This window comes from Centrocercus urophasianus, unplaced genomic scaffold (assembly GCF_019232065.1).
Source record: "Centrocercus urophasianus isolate 14NV4802_14NV808 unplaced genomic scaffold, USGS_Curo_1.0 seq_13, whole genome shotgun sequence".
In the NCBI taxonomy this organism is placed as follows: Eukaryota; Metazoa; Chordata; class Aves; order Galliformes; family Phasianidae; genus Centrocercus; species Centrocercus urophasianus.
The window spans coordinates 27124100-27133470 of record NW_024884475.1 but is presented as its reverse complement, the minus strand read 5'-3'; the positions used below and the strand labels follow the sequence as shown (position 1 = coordinate 27133470).

General features: G+C 38.9%; 1 protein-coding gene across 1 annotated transcript in view; it reads right to left on the bottom strand.

Annotated features, from left to right (window-relative positions):
• Positions 1-5315: 5315 nt before the first annotated feature.
• Positions 5316-9371, bottom strand: part of ZDHHC2 (zinc finger DHHC-type palmitoyltransferase 2) — a 33770-nt gene continuing 29714 nt past the window's right edge. Inside the window, exon 13 of the mRNA XM_042811511.1 lies at positions 5316-8980. The gene's annotated coding sequence lies outside the window, so the exon portion shown is untranslated. The remainder of the gene's footprint in view (positions 8981-9371) is intronic.

Below are 9371 nucleotides of genomic sequence, written 5' to 3'. Positions count from 1 at the left end.
GTAACTGGGTGGTCCTTTTTAAACAACAAATAATTTGCATAACAGAGGGTATTTGTTTTTAAAGCTTTTGTAAATAAAGGCCTAAAAAAATGTTTTCTTACATAACAAGAGACTGGTGATTTTGTTGAAGTTGTTTTTTTTTTTCCTCCTGCGATGTGCGTATTACAGTCAATAATGCTGTTTTGTTTGAACAGATGGTTGTCTTCCTCTGTTTGTGAAATGGTACAGTTCACTGCTTGCTGATTGATGCTTTATCCAGAGCAGAGTTCTCTTTGCACTAATTCCCACTGACCTGCATTGTTAGAGAGGTAACTACAGCTTCGTACTGAAGTGACCAAACCCCACTGATGATTTCTGTTGGTATCATTATGCAGCAGGTAAGGGAGAGTTATTTTATTTTTAACTTTGTTTCTTCTTTGGCTTTAACAGGAAGATGGGTGCTGTCTGACAGAAGGGCACAGTGCATTCTTACTATGGCATCAAGTTGCCTTTTAATATTTAGGTTCATCTGAAAATTTTGTGAAATCAGTACATTTGTTTTCAACTTCAATAGCTGTAGAGGTAAAAATAATTAACTTTTGGAGGGGATAACTTTTCTAACTTTTCTTTGGGATTTTGTTTTGAAATAATTTTTTAGGTGTAGGTGAAGGGATGTTTTTAGAGGTTTGTGAAGGTGTGTGTATGGTAAGAGCTCTAGATCAGAATGGGATATGCTTTTCAAGTGACTGTTGTGCATCCTGCATGCCGCTCTGTGCCTTGCTTTGCTTCCAGTCATGGGCATGGCAGAGCTGAGACTCCTTTTGCTGGAAGAACCTAAACCCAAGGATAAGCAGCAGGTGTGCATTGGGTGTTCCCAGCTGCAAAGGACCTGCAAAGCCTGCAGGATCAGGCTGTTTTTATAAGCCCTAACCTAAAAATCTCATGGGACATTTGACTTTAAGCAATTGTGTTCTTTAGGTTTTTTCCTGAGGCAGGAAAACAAAACAAAACAAAAAAACCCTTAAAAGACAGTGATTAATATTAAACTAAGATTACGCTTTGTTCTGCGTGTGAACTCTTTGTCTGATCAGATGTGATCCAGGGTGATGAGAGTTGGTTACAGCTGGGAGGCATCTATGCAGCACTGTTTCTGTGCCAAAATTAGATTTAGTTTCCATTAAGGAGTGACTTGCATGGTAAGTTGTCAAGATTATGAAAAAAAAAAAAATTGTCTCCTGTTATGCATAGGACTGTTACTTGTAAACTGTGGAGCCTGAAATATCAATCTGTTTCCAAAATGGACAGAATTAATTGCTTTTGTGAAAATAAATGTAAAGGCAGAATTCCAGCTGTCTAGACATGTACATTTTTGTTCAGAGACAGGAATTCTCCTTGCAGGCTTCTCCTCTTCCCAGTCCATTTAAAATCTATTGTTGGAAGTTTGTCAGAAGAAATGCAGTATCAAAAGCTGTTGTCTGATTTGACTTTTTTTTTCCTCACTTGTATTTTTGGCTCTTGGAGTCAGATGTTCCAAGAACATTATGTTCTGTCACTTTTTTTTTTTTTTTTTTTTTTTAAGCATTTAATCCGTTCCTTATTGAAACTAGGCAAGAAGAATCTTTGATATGGGAGAAAACAGGTCTGAAATTGATTTTGAGTGTTTGGTACATTTTTCTGTTATGAATTTGGGGATGACCTGTACCTTTGACATCAAAAAATTTTCCTCAATCTGGTTACTTCAAGCTCAAGAATGGTTCATTCCCTTATGCAGAAAGCCAAGTAAAAGTTGCAGGAAGCATGCAGTGGTGAACATGGAGCTTCTGACTGAGCTGAGTACCGATTGTGGAAGCAGGGACAGATCACTCAGGAGTGATGCAGACACTAACTGTACAGTTAAGAAAGGCTAAGAAAGCAACAAACAAGCCTGAATGTTATCACTGTAGTGTGAGGGTAGTTTCCTGGGGTGAAGCAGAGAACAGATGTCTTCAAAAGAGGACCTGTGGTACTGCAGACCTCTTGGTGTCATCTTGGTCCCTGGGAATGTTATGGAGCAGCTAATCCTAGAAACCATTTCCAAACATGGAGAATAAGAAGACGATTAGAAGCCTGGATTTATGAAGGTGACATAGCTTCTGACTGAGCTGTGAGCAGGTATGTTTAGACAACATTGTCACAGGTCTCTCCCAGTGTTAACTTACGTGAGATCTGGTGGTATCAGAATATATCTAACTAGACCAACCTGGTTCCTGAATTAGTAGATGAGGCATGAGTAGGAGAATCCTGCAGCCATGAGGTACATTTGCTGCTTGTTGGTCACCCAGAGGACATGCCACGCCACGCAGTGAAGCTGTAATGGTTACTTCATGTTTTAGTTTATGGACTGGAAGATGTAACTGGTGTAGACGCACAGTTTTCTGTAAGGTCTGTGCTTTCTGCATGCTCTTGCAATGTTGTGTTTGGTTGCAATAAGAGATGACTGGTTCTGTGTGTGACAGTGGGGCATCATGAACTCTTGGAGCTTACGGGTGCAGTGTGCCTGGGAGTCAGTTATTGTTTGTCTGGTTTTATTTAACTTCAAATTACTATATCAAAGATAACTAGTACTGCTTTCAGTGGGGGAGCCTGAACAGTTGCAGAGAGCAGAGTGGATCTGAGCAAGGTGTTGAGAGGGCTCTGGTCACAGTGGGATAAGCTGATCACTAGCAAGTACGCTTCATGTATAGCTCTACATAAACACAGTTAAGACACTTCTGCAGTGTTACAGGTTGTGTTTCCATTAATTACACAGCACCGATGGTATTAATTTTTGTGCTAGGGGGAGTCACCTTAAACACTGATGTAAATACCAGTGTACTTCAGAATGGAAGTTACAGAATCAAACTAACTATCTTTTGAGAGGAAGGTAAGATTTTATGTTTTCATTTTATAGTGCTAAGTAGAGTTTCCTAGGTTCTAAGCATTAGTGCTTAAGAAATCTTGCTTTTAATGTTGGCTGAATGTTCTTGAGTGGTAGTTGCTGTTCAGCTATATGAAATACTTTTGCTTCCTTTTTTTCTGGTCACTTTAAAAAAAAAAAAATTGATGAAAGGCTGATTAAATCAGCTTGCAAAATGAGTATGTTGGAGTCCAGTTTTCTCTCACAGGGTTCCTTTAGGTATTCCACATGAGAACTTATTGTTTCAATACTAAGCTTATTTGAAGGTGTTTGATATTGTCTGGGATTTTTTATTTAGAAAAGTGATGAAGCAAGGTGCTGAAATCACAACAGAACCACAGCATAGCAGGTATAGTACACAGCTGAACCTCCTTCTCATTACTGGTTTCCGTGTGCTTACCATTGTGAAGTGGCATGTTGTTTTTTTTTTCCTTTGCATTGGACTGAGCTGCATTGACAGAATGAAAATGCAGCTTTATAAGCCCTGGTGTTGGTGATTTTATTTATTTTCAGTATGCTACACAAAACTAAAGTGCTATTCAAAGGAAGAGGGGGAAGAAAGGCAACAAACTTGAGGCCTGCATAAGATCCCAAGGGTATATCACTTCTTGTTTTGCCAATGTGCTTTTTAGCTGTTCTTTTTCCATTTTGCAAGTGTCATTTTTACTTGAGAAAAGTGCATTGCCAGATCTGTTTTTGAACTTCCACCTGGTTTCTTAACTTGTCTAAGCTAGTTGAACACAATGAAAGGAAGAAAATAATTCCATAGTCAATCATTTTTAAGAACTTCTCAATGAACACCAGCTGTTTAACATTGCTCTTAATGTTAATTGTGAGTTCAGTGGAGTTAAAGGAATTGTGAAGTTATTATTTTACACGTGAATAAATTAAATAGAGCTCTCAAGCTCTGTGATAAGTCAGTGATGCAAAGGGAGCCAAAAGCATCCAATAAAGATCCAATACAATTTATGAGATGTATCTTTTGTAGAATTAGAACAAAATCTCACAAATAATACAACCTTTTCTTTATGTAGAGTAAAATGCAAGTTGTCTTGGAGACTTCCCCAGTCATAACATGAAGTTGTTTTTCTGGTATTCCTCAACCTGAATGTACCTTGGCTGGTTTGCAGGAGCTTATTTAGGTGTTTTCTTCCCTCTTGCCTTAGTAGGTGTGGTAGAGAAATGAGGAGGATTCTCCTCCATTGTTCTAATTTGCTTTCTAATGCCAAATGTCAAAATTTGATTTTGGCAGAGGCTTCTCTTGTTCTTTTCCTGCCAACACAGATTTTCTTTGCCTGTGCTCAAATGGGAGAATTCTTTAGCCTGAGTGAGCTTTTTCCTGCTCTCTCAAAAAGCCTCAGCTAACTGATGATAATGCAAGGGAAGTAGATGGAGGGGAGAAGAGGCCTTTCCCTCTGTGGGAACTGGAAATCAGCAACAGCTGAATTGTGAGGGTCAAGTGGCATTACACACACCATGCTATGTCTTTTTTAGGGTAGTAGTTTTGAGCTGTGATTGCATTTATCACCTCACCATCTGGAATGGTTTGGGTTTTTTTCTGTTGTTGTTGCTTTTTTAAAGACATTACATTGGTTTCAGTATCTTTTATTTACATTTTGTTATATAACATGAACTTTGCAAGCTCCTTGTTTTCTTTTATGGATGTCTCTGCTCTGAAGTACAGTAGTATCTGTGGTAGTATTTTGCTAATGTGTCTGTACCATCATTAAGCTTCTGGACTTGTTTTGTGCTTGCCAGCTTGAACTAGTGACTGGTTTATTATCTATTAATATGGGGAAAATAGCAGGCTGTAACACAGCTTGTATAATTAATGTATTTTGTGTTTATAACTGGGACTTCTTAAATGAACTGAGAAGGGGAAAAGGGCTTCTAAAAATAGTGACTGTCAGGAGGTGTTGGGTTTGTTCCAGATATGCCAATCAGTTATGGCTGTGAAAGATGGAGGAGGGTGGGAAGGGGGTTGTGTCTTACCCTGTATGCTCTCCAAACTGCTGCTGCAAAGTATTGGGCCCATCTGCTTCAGAAGATTTCAGCCTGAGGATGTAGGCAAATGCCTGTAATCGTTGCCCCAAATACTACAGAGGCAGGATGCCTGAGTTATTCTATGCCAGGAATAGGTGCCATTAGGAAAACTGAGAAACCAAAGGATTATCTAGAATGAGTGACCAGAAAAGGGGAAGATTAAACAGCAAAGAACAAACAAGTTTTTCCTTTGAGTTAAATCATACACTATTTGCTCTAAGTTTTACCCCAGAAGGCTGTTGCTTTTCCTGTCCTCTTACCCCGTAACTACTGAAAAAGTGATAGCTGCAAACAGTGACACCCCATCAGCCATACAGCATTACAGTATGTTCTTTAATCTTATTTTGCATGAGAAGTTTTGTACAGGGTTCAGTTACTCATGTACAAGGATTTCAGCCAAAAACCCAGAGTCTGTAAAAGAGGGGAAAAACTGAGTGCATGCTGCAGGCAGTGGCTGACCAGGACCAGGCTCATTGCAGCCTCTGCTTCACATAAATATTCCTGTGGAGTGAAGAGGGCAGTTACAGTAACTACATTAATGAAGCTGTAGTACTCGTGATGACTTGTGAAAGTAGGATATGAATGACCACTACATATGTTATTTGCTGAACATGAAGCATTTATTTATATGAGCAATACACTAACAAGTGGCGAAGTTCTACACTAAAGATATGTGGAAATTTATTTCCCTCTACGTCCAACACATCAGTCAACTGAATCAAGGTGAAGAAAAGTCCAGCTGTGAGACTAAGAACAGTTGTGGCATACTATGCACTAAAACAATCTTGCTTCTTCCACCCATGCTAAAGCTTTGCTTAAAGACCATGATTTTAAGTACACATGGTTGGAAATAATTACCAGGGCTTCATTAGTTTAAACTGCTGACCTTTCAGTCTGTAGTTTAGTGCACAGCAGCAGCTTTGTGTATCTAATTGCTCAACTGAAGGAACCAACCAACATGTATATGCTCAGTCTTAGTAAAATAGTTCTCTGGGAAGACTCTGAGCATTGCATCCGCTATACATACCTGACAAATTATAACTGTGTGCCACTTCTGTGTAGAGATGTAGTGGATTTGTTCTAACATGCAAATTAAGGAAGCCTGTTAAGCATGTGGGGGTGGCTAGGGATTCATATGACTGCTTACATGTATACAAAATAAACTCTGTTGTCTTGAGGGACTCAGACTCATTTGATGAGTCTGTCAAACTCACCTAACTTCCAAAGAAGCCTGAAATGTAGAGTTGTTATTTCTAGACAAATATCAGGGCTTTTTTTTTTTTTTTTTTTTTAGCAAAAAAGTCAATTAACTGTACAGTAGGTATAAAGCAGTCTTTAAAAAAAAATACGGATATCATTTAGAAGACTATAGTAAAGTGCCTAGCAATAACAGTGTAAAGAACAGGAGAATCAGAGTAAGTGGACAAATGACATTGTGTTCTTGCTCCTGTTACCTGTTCACAAATTCTCCCACATGCATGGGAATAGCATCAGTGCTCAATGACACTATGTCACTTCTCTATGTACTGTATAGGTTGTTGGGGCATTTAAAGCCAAAAATAGAGTTGAATTAGAAACTACACCTTGGAGCATGATGAGCTTTGCTCTCACCCCAGCTGCCATCAGTGTTCATGGGGCCTAATTCATACCAGCCTGTGATCTGGTATAGCCATGGCCCTCCAGTTCAGATCTGCTGACCACAACTGAATGATGCTCATATCTCATCTTCCTCTCCCCTCCCTTGATCAGTTTGTTCCCTGGCCTCACGTGCTCTCCCTTACTTTTCTCCTAGAGAGACAGCCGAAGGCTACATCAAAACTGAAGATTTAGGGTTATTGTGCTTTCTAAATGTGACTGCTGAGACACTGACAGTTCCTGATCACTGTCATTTCTATACATCCGTTTCTAGCCTTACTGAGACCCCACAGAGCCCTGAGCACATCCAGGGAGGGTGATTGCTGTCCTGCCACAGGGCAGGTCTGCCACCTGCGTTCCAGCAATTCCCATTATGAATTTTGCTGGGAAGAAAGCTGTATTTGTCTGTATGTAAAAATATGGAGCAGATTACATTAAAGCTGAATGTCAACTTTATACTCTTTTCAAATGCATGCTCCACAACAAATCACCCTGACTGCATAAAAAACAAGACTATACAGCCAGAGAACTTGAAGTGTCAAAAATATATATTTTTTCCTCTCCCCTTTATCCCTAAACAAACACTAATAAAAACTAAGCAGATAAGACAACACTGAATAAATAGCTGTGGAAAAGTTTTGGTTAGAGGATGTCTGCAGGCATCATGTAAACCATGTGCTACCTTCATGCTAGTTCTTAAAAAGTGTTCTACAGCAGTGGATCCATACTCTGGCACTTCTGGCAAGAATCGGATGGTTTCAGGTTGCTAATATTTTGAGAGTAAAAAAAAAAACCAAAAAAACAACAAACAAGTGCAATACCTTTTCCTCACAAGAAAAAAAAGCCAGTTTGTGCTCCAGGACTTACCACTTAAGTTGTAATCCCAGAAGAAACAAAAGAAAGTTACCTGCCTTAGAAGGGTTAATAATAAGATTTTTCCTTTCAGAGATCCATCACTTAATCTTGCTACCAGTATTCTAAATGGGCTTGCTCTTCTTCAACAAATTGGAATCTTTACACTGTGATTCCACCTGAAAAGCATAACTAATTTCCTTCTTATTATTTTGAGAAGAACAAATATTTTGCATTTAAATGTAAACTCTGATACGGTAAATGTGGTGTATACAAAAGGCACAAGACAATTAGATCTGTGTTGCAGAAATTTCCTTGGCTTTGCAGTTGGTCATACATCTTATCTTTCATTATCTGACTGGTTAACTCAGATGTTAAGAAAGCTGCTGTCTATCTCCAGTTTAATTGAGGGGGCTTCCTACATGCAGCAGTCTGGTGTTTTGGTATTACAGTCAAATGTTCATTGTCCCATAACTGCAAATATCACGTTACAACGTCTCCTTGATTATAGATGATATTAATTAATTTATGCAGTCAGGAATGCAGTGTCTTAAAGAACAAGAAAAAAATATCTGAAACAACTCTCAATTAAGCAGAAGTGAAATTTTGAAAGACAATGTCCATCAAGAACACAGATTTGTTAAAAAACAAAAAACACAGACAAAACCAACATCAATAACAAAACCAAATGCCTTTTGGTTCGAGTGAGGTGCCAGCCTTCCTTTTCTTAAAGGAATGAAGGCTCTAATTGAGAGAATAAAATCCCAATTTCATAGGATTGTCCTGTGCAGCTTTCATAAAAATCCCCAGTGTACCAGCTTCACTTACATACTGTCCTTCTGAATGTGGGCTTTTTCATCACTCACTTATCAGAGACTCACAAGCATTTCATTATCAAAGGAGATTTCCCCACATCCACTTTCAAGTTATTTAAAAGGGATCCTATGCTGTAATGTTGTCCAAAACAGTACCAGGAACAGTCTGACACTTCACTTGGGTTGCTTTATCTTCAGAAAATTGCATAAGCACTCAAAAGAAGACGCAGTCCACCAAGCAACTAAATTGTCCATAATCAACACTGATTATTCTCCCACTTTATCAAGATCAAGCCAGCAGTGCAAACGTTTGATTTAAGTCAAATACTTACAGTGATTTGAATTAACAGCTGAACTTTCAAAATCAGGGCAAGAACCTAGGCTGGCATGTAAGGAGGTCTTTTTTTTTTTGTGTGCTGAATATTGAAGTAAAACCAGCCACAGAATTTTTTACAATAGTAAACTCACTATTCCCCTTCCCTCCCCCAGTACTCAGAATCACCTTTCACCATTCAAAAATAGTAATTTTAAGTTGAAACATTCTTTACGTGATTCAAAATAGCATGTTTTGTTTCATATTTCAAGCAATGACATGGAGACAGCTAATCATCTGTCAGTTTGTTTTCTGAGCACATCCACATAGGAGCAGACAGGAGCAGCTGGCCAATAGGGCTGATTTTGGAAGAATCCATCTTCCTTCCACCAACAGCTTTTTCTTGAACTGGAACAGAACATAAAACATAAAATACATCATTAGAATTACAGAAAGTTTTTTTAAAAATAAGTTAATGCATTAAGTCTTGCCAGCTTATGTGGAATAGCATCTCCAAGCAAGTGGAAGAAAAGAATCATAGAATTACAGAATGATTTGAGTTGGAAGGACCTTTAAGATCATCTGGGTCCAGCTCCCCTGCTATAAGTAGGGAGACCCCCAGCTAGACCAGGTTGCTCAGAGCCCCATCTAGCCTGGCCCTGGGTGCTTCCAGGGAGGGGGCATCCACAATTCCATTGGGCAACCTGTTCCAGTGTCCCCCCACTCTCACAGTAAATAATTTCTTCCTAGTATCTAATCTAAATCTACTCTCTTCCAGTTTAAAACCATTTCTCCTTGT